The 12,020-nt window shown below is 44.2% G+C and overlaps 1 protein-coding gene across 2 annotated transcripts in view; it reads right to left on the reverse strand.

Annotated features, from left to right (window-relative positions):
• Positions 1-9,945, reverse strand: part of JAK2 (Janus kinase 2) — a 104,740-nt gene extending 94,795 nt beyond the window's left edge. Inside the window, exons 1-2 of one of the 2 annotated variants that reach the window (XM_054689815.1) lie at positions 9,715-9,945; positions 9,306-9,389 (exon numbers count right to left, since the gene is read on the reverse strand). The gene's annotated coding sequence lies outside the window, so the exon portion shown is untranslated. The remainder of the gene's footprint in view (positions 1-9,305; positions 9,390-9,714) is intronic. The other variant, XM_037495090.2, reaches the window with a different exon arrangement.
• Positions 9,946-12,020: the final 2,075 nt, after the last annotated feature.

Genomic DNA, 12,020 nt, shown 5'->3' on the forward strand with positions numbered 1-12,020 from the left:
AGGAGATTTTGGGCAGAATGAGCAGCAGCTGGCTTCTTCTAGCTGCCTTTATAATTGAGAGAGCAGAGAGATGAACTAAAGAATGAGTTATTCACTTTTTTGAGTGGAATTTCAAGGAAATGTACAGGGCTCAGAACAGTCTTTTCAGTGAGCAAAGTTCTTAAAGTAAGAAAGGCCTCAGGGTAAAGATCAAATCTAGACTGGGACTGTAAGATCCATTGTCAAGACCTCAGAAAGATCCAAATCAATACCTCAGAGGTCCTTTCTGACAAAAGATTATCTAAGAATTTTAAGGGTGTTGTTTCACAGCAGCCTCACAGAGCCAAAGGTAGGAAAGAACTCCTCTCTAAAGAAATTTGTATTTACACAGGTATGGCTTTTGTCTGATGGGTTAGTTGATGAACTAATATACCAGCAGTATACAAAGTTTTTAAAGAAGTCATAGTAACTTAGAATGAAAAGGATAGTGACTAGATAAAATAGTAGAAGGCCTCTGGACCCTGAACCACAGAAGACAAGAAGCAAGCTCAGGAAGTTGCAAACACAGATCACTGCTGGAAGGGGGGTGGGGACAAAGGAGGTGGGGAGGAAGGGGGTGGGGAGGAAGGGGGTGGGGAGAAAGGGGGAAGGGTAGATGGGGGCAGTTAAGGTGGTGGAGAAAGATTCAGGTGAAACCAAAGACCAAAAGAAGCCATGGCACATTAAGAACTTGTAGGGAGTAGGACTAAGACCTAATCAAAGAATTTCCAGCATATATCAGCTGGGTTTCAGAATTGCTATACTCCCTTTTTAAACAGGAATGTCTTCTGCAGTTAACATGTCTTTCCGCTCTTCCGTGTTAATTATATGGGGGTATATTACTTGCCTCTTCATAGGTCTTAGGTTTTCATTTAAAGAGAAACTATTCTCAAGAAATCATACCCAAGAAATCTTATTTGCATCTGGACCTGAGTGAGATGATGAGATAATGAATTTTGGGGTAATGTTGTAAATTAGAGAGGTCGCTCATAGGGTGAGTGTATTTTGCATGTAATGCATGTATTTTGGATGTGGGAAGAAGGATGTGAAGTGAGGCAAAGGGCAAGCTATGGCAACAATATTGTCCAGAGATAGCCATAACAATATCTTCAATGCCAAATGTTTTCTTCCTCATAACTATGCCACTCCCCAATTAGTAAGTTGAGTCTAAACTCCCCAAATCCCCCCAAATCCCCCCTTCCATCAATTTATTCACTAAAAACTCGCTTGTAGACCCCTATAAATTATGTAAGAAAACCAACTACCCTGAGAATCCCATATTGCAAGAAAGTTCAGTTCATATGTACATGCTCCTGTTAATAGCTCCAGCTGAAATGTAGATCAACAACCAGTATTAATTACCAATATTGTGAGTGAAAACACCTCCAGATGATTGTAGTTCCCTACCTTCAAGTTACTCCAAAGTCAGCAAGTCTTTCCAGAGGAAGACCTAGACTTTGCAGAGTGAAAAACAAGCCATCCGTGGTGGCTCTATGATTATACGCTGATAGAAATGATCCAGAAAAGGGAAAAAAAGAGAATTCAAAAGAAGGGAAAAATACAATGCCTAAGTCCCTGAAGGTCAAAGAGGATGGAGAAGCCATGCAATTAAATGTAGAAGTCTTGGAGAAAGAACACTTTAACAGTCTGTTCACTATAAAAGAGGAAAGAGCAGAGTACAGATACAGAATGGAGGAGGCTAGGAGCTGTTGTTTTTGTTATAAACATTGATAGGCAATTTACTTCTTAAATTTTATACTTTTATTATATTATGTTTTTAATTATATTTTACAATGTGATTCCACCTTTTAAAAGCAAGCAAAGTTTTAAAAAAAGATTTAGTTTACTCTCTCATTTTCCAATTGAGGGAAAAAATTAGGTTCAATGATTATATGATTTACTCAAAATCACACACCCTGTTGACAGTGGTCATTCACTGATGCCCTAATTTCTAAAGCAGTGCACTTCCTCACATCACATTGCATTTTATATCACAACAATATTACCTACTGCATTTATATCTCATAACCAAAATGATTTTAGTGTAGTTAAAATGAATACCCTCCTTCCAGGGACTTAAACCAAAAAAAGCAAGCAGAAGGTTGTCCTTGGGAAGATCAAAACAAGCATTAAAGCAAAACTAATGGCTCAAGGACTACCTCAAACTAGTTTGCCTCTGGTAGCTATATTAGTACAGGCTTCAAAAGTAATGCCTCTTGGGCCTCCCCTGGTGGCGCAGCGGTTGAGTGCTGGGCTGCGAAGCTGCCCGCAGCCTCTGCAGCGCCAGTTCGATCCCTGGCCACTGGCGAGGGTCCCACATGGTGCACAGACCTCTCCTGCTGCGCCCGCTGCTCCCCTCAGCAGTGTATTTCGGTCCATCTGCCTGTTCTGCTCCCTGCTCTGGCTCTGGTGAATTCTCTCACCCTCCCACGCTTCTGACTGTACCCAGTGCTTGTATAAATAAATAAATAAATCTTTAAAAAAAAAAAAAAAGTAATGCCTCTTTTTACCTTTTCCCATTTTCCTAACCTGATCACTCTTAATCACACTACCCACAACGTTACAAAGTTATCTACCAAGATAACTTTGGTAGATAACTCAAAGCTCAATTGGTTGAGCTTGGGGTGATGTTGGCATAGGCAAGTAAAAATAGATAGCCAGATAGTGTCGTATATGACCAGAACTTGGTAGAGAAATTTAAGGCTAGAATTGTGGTGCTCCAGAAAAAGGGTAGTGGGCCTGAGATTATCCATAGTTAGAGATTGGATGTAACTTTGGTAGATATATACCAAGATTTTCTCTTTCTTTTCAGAAATTAATACCATAACATTTTGAACCTTTACCAGTACACCACCACCCAGAGATCAGTTTTCTAACCTGCTAGGACACTGAATATGTAATGCTAACTTCTGAATGTCTACTCATTCAAATAATACAAATACAGGGCTAATGCCCACAAAGAATAGCAGTACCTGGGTAGTGTATGAGAGGACACAGTTGAATCACATCAATGGAAAAATATCTCCCAGTCTACTATGCCTAAAATTCTCATAATCAGTCCCAGAGATAAAGAGAATACTTTGGATAGAAGTTTCCACTGATCACCCAAACGTTGTCTGTCATACAAGAGAACAAATTATTAACAGTGATTATATCTGCATGAGAAAAACTGTACGCAATTTTCTTCTTTTTTCTGTTTCTCTAGATTTCATATTGGGAAAAATACTAGTAACATGCTTAAAGTCTTTTCAGATTGGATTTTTCTCATTTCTTGGGAGTGATCAAATTTTTAATCATTCTCACCTTCTTAAATAGTCCATTTGCCTCTCTTATTAAATGTGTTTTCTATGTCTTTTGCCAATTACTCTTCTTTCATCCAATCTCTAACTATGGATAATCTCAGGCCCACTACCCTTTTTCTGGAGCACCACAATTCTAGCCTTAAATTTCTCTACCAAGTTCTGGTCATATACGACACTATCTGGCTATCTATTTTTACTTGCCTATGCCAACATCACCCCAAGCTCAACCAATTGAAATTATAAGTCTGTCTAAATTCCTTCAACCAGCTACTAGTACTTTCATAACTATTTCTATCACTATTGCCATTAATGAATTCTTTCTCTGTCACTAACTTGCTGAACAACTGTCAACACCTTTTTAAATCTTTCTGGGTCTCAAATTCCTAATGCACAGACTGGTTCAGATATTTCAGTTGTTTTAGAGTTTCAACACTCTTTGATTTCCTCTGTCACTGAGGATAACAACTTCAAAGTCATCTTTGACTATTTCTCTTCCTCCCCAACCACATCCTCTTTCAGTCCATAATGAAGTCTTATGTAATACCTCTCAAATCTTATTTTCATTAAATTCAAATTCTCATTACATGAGGCATATATATTACTTTCCCAGTTCTATCATTTCTCTTTCCAATTTAAACCATACCTACTAGTAGTGCTGCTCTAATTTTCTGAAAATACTTCTTTTAGTAAGTTCTTTCTCAACCCAAAACTTGCAAAGCTTCTCTGTTGCCTATATACAGAGTACAATTTCCTCATCCTACCACTTAAAACCATCCATAATTTAATTTCAACCTGATTTTTTACTACTCTCCCACACAAACCATTTCAGTCAAGTTGATCTAGGCACTGCTCTCTGAACATGTCATGCATATTCTATTTTTGTTTACCTCCTACACTAGTTCCTTCCTCTGATGCAAAATCAAATCCTGCCTAGTTTTGATTCCACACCCTCTATGGAGACTTCTCTGTCCATGTCAACATAAATAGTCTCAAGTGGGCCTCCCTGGTGGCACAAGGGGTTAAGTTGCAGCATATGAAGCTGACCACAGCCACTGCAACGTACATTCGATCCCAGACCAGGGAGCTACCCACATGGCGCAGCAGACCTCTCTTGACTAGACCGCTGCTCCCCTCAACAGTGTATTTCAGTTAGTCTGCCTGTTCTGTTCCCCACTCTGTCTCTGGTGAATCCTCTCACCACCCCCCACACACACCTCTGCCCTGTACCCCAGTTCTTGTACAAATAAATAAATCTTTTAAAAAATAAAAAAAAAAATAGTCTCAAATATCTATAACTTTTATTTTTGATCTTCTCACCCCAATAACATTTTAAGTCTGCAGGGAAATGAACCTATTTTATAATTTTCTGCACTTCTGTTGGACATAACAAAGTACTTTTTACATTGTAGGAATTAATAAATATTTGATTGGCTGCCAAATAAAGTTCCTTCTTTACTGCATGTTCTACAAGTACTGATTAAAAACAAAATAGTTATGAACGTACTAGTAGCTGGTTGAAGGAATTTAGACAGCCTTATATTTTGAATCAGCACTGTGTATGTGTTTTTGTTTTTGTTTTTAATCTAGGTATTGTTTCTCAAAGAATACACAGTCAAATTGAGATGACATGGCTAACCCTAGAGGTCATACCATCAGCTGGGTCATAAGAGAGGAATGAAAGAAATATTAGTAACAAAGTTTCACAAATTAGGTGGAATTTTACCTGGGCATATAGTGACAGTATGATAGTATCCAATAATAACTAACAGCAGTAACTAACGCTTTAAGAGAGCTAAAATGTACCAGGTATTATTCTTGTTAAGGAATTTTCACATATTGACTCACTTAATTCTCACTATCACCCTTTAGAAAAAGTAGTTTTCATTTTTCAGATGAGGACACTGAGGTCCTGCTCAGTTGTTCCACACCTGGTAAGTAATGGAACAGGGCACTGAATTGGAGACAGGAGAAGAAGAGAAGAAGACAGAATAAGCGTAGCTATTTTAGAAAGTGTGGAAAGCAGCTTGTGAGACTAAAACAGAAAATGCTTGTAAAGGGTCCTTAGACCAAAAACTGAACAAATAGGACAGGGATGGATGACAGAGTATCTTGAAAACCAGGGAAAGGAAGTTAAATTTAATAGGTGGAAAGCAGGAAGCCAATAGATATTTGGTAGCAAGAAAAAATCGCAATAAGGAATATTAAAGTGATATTTCTATTGAGAACAAATAGGAGGAGGAGACACTGGGTTTTGAGAGTTTCAAATGATTTCCAGAATTCTAGGGTGAGGAAACTAGTACTGGGATTCAGATGATAAAGTGCAGAAAACAGAGCTATTAGAAATAAACAAAAAATATGAACATGACATGTTGAATGGGAAAATATAAGAGGTAAATTTTTAAAGATTTTATATATTTATTTATTTTTGCATAGAAGAACTGGGGTTCAGGCCAGAGGTGCATGGGTGAGGGCGTGAAAGGATTCACCAGAGACAGAGTGGGGAGCAGAACAACCAGACCTACTGAAATACACATCAAAGGGGAGCAGTGGGCCATACAGGAGAGGTCTGCTGTGCCATCTGTGGGTTAACAAACTGGCTGGGGCTGGAACTCAGGCCCTAGAGGTGATAGCGCTGAGACCCTAGGCCACCAGGGAGGCCCTAGAAGAGGTGATGCTTAACTTAAAGCTGATATGACCAAGAGAGAAGGAAAATACAAAGAGGTGTACAATGATTCTTTTCATTTGTGGTATGATGAGTTTAAGAAGATGGTCAAAATCTAGAAGACACCAAGACTGCAAAAACCAGGAGGTGGGCCTCCCCTGGTGGTGTAGCAGTTGAGCGCTGGGCTGCGAAGCTGCCCGCAGCCTCTGCAGCGCCGGTTCGATCCCTGGCCGCCGGCGAGGGTCCCACATGGCGCGCAGACCTCTCCTGCCGCCGCCCGCTGCTCCCGTCAGCAGTGTACTTCGTCACTCTGCCTGTTCTGCTCCCCGCTCTGGCTCTGGTGAATTCTCTCACCCTCCGGTGCTTCTGACTGTACCCAGTGCATGTATAAATAAATAAATAAATCTTTTTAAAAAAAAAAAAACCAAACAAACAAAAAAAAAAAAACCAGGAGGTGACTAGAACTGTACGTAATAGGATTAGTTTTTAAATGAAAGAATTAGGCAGAAGCTATAAAGAAATTAAATAGAAAGGGAAATATATTAGGGCCTCCCCGGTGGCGCAGTGGTTGAGCGCTGGGTTGCAAAGCTGCCCGCAGCCTCTGCAGCACCGGTTCGATCCCCGGCTGCTCCCCGGCCACTGGAGGAGGGTCCCACATGGCGCGCAGACCTCTCCTGCCGCCCGCTGCTCCCCTCAGCAGTGTACTTCGGTCCTTCTGCCTGCTCTGCTCCCCGCTCTGGCTCTGGTGAATTCTCTCACCCTCCCACGCTTCGGACTGTACCCAGTGCATGTATAAACAAAACAAACAAATAAATAAAACATGCCTCTATTAAAAAAAAAAAAATTAAAAAAAAAAAAGAAAGGGAAATATATTATGCCATGATCAGCTGGTAATAGCTTTGCATTAATAAGCTCATCAATAATTCCCATGAGGAGGAGGATCGATTAGTGTCCAACACTAAAAAATTTTATCAGAGGGCCTCCCTGGTGGCGCAAGGGGTTAAGACGCAACCTAGGATGCTGTCTGCAGCCACTGCAGCACGAGTTCAATCCCCAGCCAGGGAGATACCCACATGGCGCAGCAGACCTCTCCTGACTTGCCCGCTGCTTCCCTCGGCAGTGTATTTCAGTCAGTCTGCCTGTTCTGCTCCTCACCCTGTCTCTGGTGAATCCTCTCACCACTCCCCACTTGTACCCCAAGTGGCGACTTGTACCCCAGTTCTTGTATGCATAAATAATAAATAAATCTTAAAAATAAGATTTGTGACTTGTACCCCAGTTCTTGTATGCATAAATAATAAATAAATCTTAAAAAAAAAATTTATCAGAAAAGTCAACCAAAAGCTAAGGTAGAGGTTCCCAAACTTTCTCCATTCAGGGAGTACTTTTATTAATTCTTTCACAGTACCCCCTAAGCTAAAAGAAATACAACTCCGTGCTTGTTGCACACTGCACAACTTTTCCAAAACCTTGGAATGAAATTGGACAGCATCACACTCTCACTGCCTATTTTACATTGGTTTCATGCAGTAGCTGCTTTTTATCAGCGCAATCTTTAAAAATAGTCTTGCAAAGGAAGGAATGTATTTACTGTTGAAACTGAACTCTCTCAAACTAATAATTCAAGCCTGAACTCACAAGTGTTCTGGGGCACCTCAGCACACAGTTTGGGAAACTGAGCTAAGGAAAGAGGCTTATAAAGAGGGGGGAAAAAAATGTATGTAAAGGGGGAGGAATAAAGGAAATTCTTAGAACACTGAACCACAAGAGGGCAGCACATAGTCGGTAGGGGCAACATAATGGGGGTGAGGAGGGTGTCAAGGAGAGAAATGAGTCAAACTTTTCCATTAAAGGGCTATAAACAAAAAGGTTAAACAATATGGTAATTAAATTATCGTGGTGATCATTTCACAGTATATAAATATCTAACCATTATGTTAACACCTCAAATTAATATAAATGTTCTGTAATTACAACACAATTTTTTTAATGCTAAAACACCCTTAACCAGTCTAATAAAAGTCCTTTTTGTCCTTTAAAAGGGAAGAAACACTGGTCACTGGCAGATCACCTTATGCAAAGTCATTCTGCCCTTCTCTGAATTACCTTTGCCTGCTCAGCCATAATAGGAGTGAATATTTTTAAAGCAGCCAAGCAATGTGGAACTTTGCATGCATAATCCTATTCAATACTCCCAAAAATCTTATAAAAGGGAGGCTCAGAGATTTAAAATAACACAACTAATAAGTGGCAGGAATCCCAGAATTCAAAGACAGTGCTCTTTCCTATTCTCAGAAGCATCCCACCTTCCAGCAATAAACAGGTTAAGACAATGTGCTCCTGTCCCACTCCTGAGACACCTGTTTCAAATCACTAGGAAAACCCAGCAAATGAAACATACTGCCTTACTTACCATGTCCCTATAGCATGCTATAAACTCCAAACACAGAACATTCAGTTAGAGCAAAATGAAGCATTATGTGCTTCTTTAGACAGCATATGATGCAGTTTCCCCGGACAGGTAAATACATTTAGTATTAAGGCAAGTGCTAGACACATCCAGTTTGCTAATATTTTGCACACTAATAGATATGTGCAAATACAAAGAAGAGATTTTCACACTTAAAGTGATAAAAGTAGAAGGGGGTGGGGAAAGATTTGTTAATTCATCTTCAAATCTTCAAATACTAGAATATTTGTAGTAGTTCAACAACTCAAGGGTACAAACCTATTATGAAACCAAAAGCAATCATCACCTTATTCCCAGTTACAGTTTCTTTCTCCACATTTCTCCTCCCTTCTATGACATATTCAGTTCTTTCTATCCTCTCATTCACACAAAATAAGTTTCTCCTGACAGATTAATAGCCACCGGAAAGTTCTGTCAACCGACAAAGCAAACACAGGCTGATAAAACTATCCAGGAAGTATTCAATGTGGTAGCAGAAACTCCAGCAAGAAAAGCTAATTTGGTCTCTCAATAGGTATTTCTTATTCCTTAACAAGGTTCCCCTTTGAAAAAGTAAGAATCTGCGAGAGTGGAGAGTGTAACTGACAACGTTTTCTCCGTGCGCCTTGTGTTCCTTGTATGATCAGCAGAGAAACAATGATTATTTCTTAAAGGCTCCAAGAGCAGCAACCAACACCCCAAATTACCCTCACAGACCAACATTAAAAGTTCAGCACTGCCATTTTCTGAGGAGTAAGAAACAAGGAGTCCTGCCTGTCTCCACATGTCTCCAACCTTCCTACGCACCCAACACACAGCTCACGACACCCTCGCCTTCATGCAGCGATAAAGGGCAACACCCAGAAGCGCATACCCAGTCGCGGGAAGGGGAGGAAGGGCCTCTCTTTCTGCAGAAGAGAAACAGCTCACATCTTGCTCCCTTGCGGGCTTCTGAAACCTACAAGAAGGGCAGCAGTTAGAACCTCTGAAAAATCGGGGCAAGCAGATGTTCTTTCCTAGTCTTAGATGCCGAGAAAATTGTAAAAAGCGCTAAGAAATTGGGGGTGAGGGTGGATATCAGCACAGGGACACATGGATGCAAACAGCAACAGCCAGGCTGTAGGGTTTCCTCTCAAAAGAGGAAGATTTTCTTGCTGTGAAGTTTGCCGAGACTAGTAGAGAAAAGAGGTTGGGTGGGGGGTGGGGGGTGATCGGGAGGCAGTAGGTAGGCAGAATCCACTGCTGCCCTCCCCTTCCAGAGGCGAGGCAGCAATAACACCTACCCGCGGCACAGATCAGGCGACGACGCGCCCTCCAAGCCAGCAGGGGCTGATCCTCCCGGCGCCCCCGGCCCGACCAGGTCGGCGAAGCCCCCGGGGCAGTCCCAAGGTCCGCCAGGCTGGGCCCTCCGGGCCCTCCCGTGCGGGGCAGCTCCCTCACATCCCTCCGCAGCGAGGACTCGGGTTCCTCCTTCGCCGCGACGGCAGCAGGTCCCCGCCGAAAGTCCAGGCCCCGGGGCCGAGCGGCCGAGGGGCGGCGCGAACTCCCGGGCTCGCCCGGCGCCGGCCCAGCCTGACAGCGCGCAGGAAGGCCGTTGGCGGCGGCCGCTGCTCCCCGCGCCGGCGCCGCGTCCTCTCTCCTTCCTGCAGCCCACACCCTGGGAGGGGCGGCCTTCCAGCCCGTCACAGTCTCGTCCCCACCCTGCCCCGGCCACACGGTCTTCCCAGCGCCGCGGGCCACGCCGGCTCGGGCGCCCAATTCGCGTCGCACTCGGCCTCCGGGCGGGCCTCCAGCCCCGCGGCCTGCTCGCGGCACACTGAGGCCCGCCTCAGAGCCGGGCCGCGGCGGGGGCGGGCGCCTGGCGCGCCCTCAGACTGCGCGTGCGCGCGCTGTCCGCGGGGCCCGCGCTTCTCCGGGCGCGCGCCGCGGGGCTGGCGGGGGCGGGCCGCGCTGAGGAGGGCCGCTTGGGAAGCCGGCGGGCGCGCGCGGAGATTCCCGGGGCGGCCCCGGGGCGGGACCCCGCTGGGAAGTTGGGCTGGCCCAGGCTCGCAGAGGGGGGCTGGGAATGAGTCAGCCCCGCCGGGAAGGCGCCCCCTGCGCGCCGTCTGGCACCGCTTGGAGACTGCCCTCCTGCGCGCTGTCTTATCTTTGCTCTCGCTTCCACGTTCTGGGCGCGGCATAACTCCTTTCCCTGGCGTTGAGGGTTGGGCCAACGCCGTACACACACGCAGTTTCGTACCAGTGCAATCCCAAACGCCTGCCGGCGTTGCCGGCACCTCTGCTGGAAAGGGGTGAGGGTGGGATGAGGCACCCAGCTATCTGGAGAAACAAATTCCACCGTCCCAAAAAGTCTCATTCAGGGGGTGGCGCAAGGGGTTAAGCACCGCACTATGAAGCAGTCCGCAGCTTCTGCAGCGCGAGTTCGATCCAGGGCCTGCCAGGGAGCAACCCATGTGGCGAAGTCCTTGCAAGCATGAGCTCGATCCCTTGGCCGGCCAGGGTGCAACACACATAGCGCAGCAGTTAGGTCAATCTGCTTGCTCTGTTCCTCCTCTGTCTCTGGTGAATCATCTCACCACCACCACCACCCCGTCCCCCCCCCCCCCCCGCATCTCTGGCCTGTGCCCCAGCTCTTGTACGCATAAATAAATAAATCTTTTTTTTTTAAATGCCCCAGCTCTTGTAAGCATAAATAAAGAAATTAAAAAAAAAAAAAGCTCATTCATTTCTATAGAAGCTACTAGGTGCCAGGCAACAGGTCCCCAAAAAAGCTATGTGAACACAACCCGCATACTCCTTGCCCTATTGGGGCTTGTATTCTGATAAAGGACAAAAATGTCTTTAAACATTGTACGTTGTCACTAAGGAAAAAAATATAAAAGAAAGGGAAGATATGGTGGATTATTTTAATTAGGACTGCCAGCAAAGATATTTGTACATGAACATGAGCTAGTGCTGTAACTATCTGGAGAAAGAAGGACTAACAAAGGCAAGACTCTGAGAAGGGGATGTGTGTGGCAAGTTCTAGGAACAGGAAAGAGGTCAATATCACTTGTGGACAGTGAAGAAGGAGTTGGGTAAGAGGTGAGGCCAAAGAAGTAACCTGGGTCACAAGTGAGTAGGCCCTCTTTTTGTCAGTCTAAAAGAACTGATGTCTTTATAGCCCCTGCTTCCCCACAAGTGAATACTGTTGCAGTTCAGTTCTAGCTTATAATTAATGATTCTTTAAATAAACTTCCCCAAAGTGACTCCTGCAGCTCTGTGACAGGGTGGTCACCAAGAAAGGGGGAGGTTCCAGGTTCCTGCCCCACCTAAGGAAAGGTGGAGCTGAGCAGATTGGAGAGGAAACTGGAGAAGAGCCTGGGGAAGGAAAGAGGAAGGATGGAGAGCAAAGAAACCTGGAGGACGTACACGGAGCAGAGAGACAGGTGAAGAAGCTGTACTTGCTTTTCTGCCTTGGGCTTTTGTGCCAGGGATTTGGAGCACATGGAAGGACATACTTGAAACAGACATCGGTGACAGCCCCATGGGGCGGTAACAATGGCAGCATTTATTTTAATTTTGTGTTTGCTTTCTTCCTTCCAGACTT

The sequence above is a fragment of the Talpa occidentalis genome, unplaced genomic scaffold (assembly GCF_014898055.3).
Source record: "Talpa occidentalis isolate TD23 unplaced genomic scaffold, MPIMG_talOcc4v2.1 talOcc4.7, whole genome shotgun sequence".
NCBI lineage: Eukaryota > Metazoa > Chordata > Mammalia > Eulipotyphla > Talpidae > Talpa > Talpa occidentalis.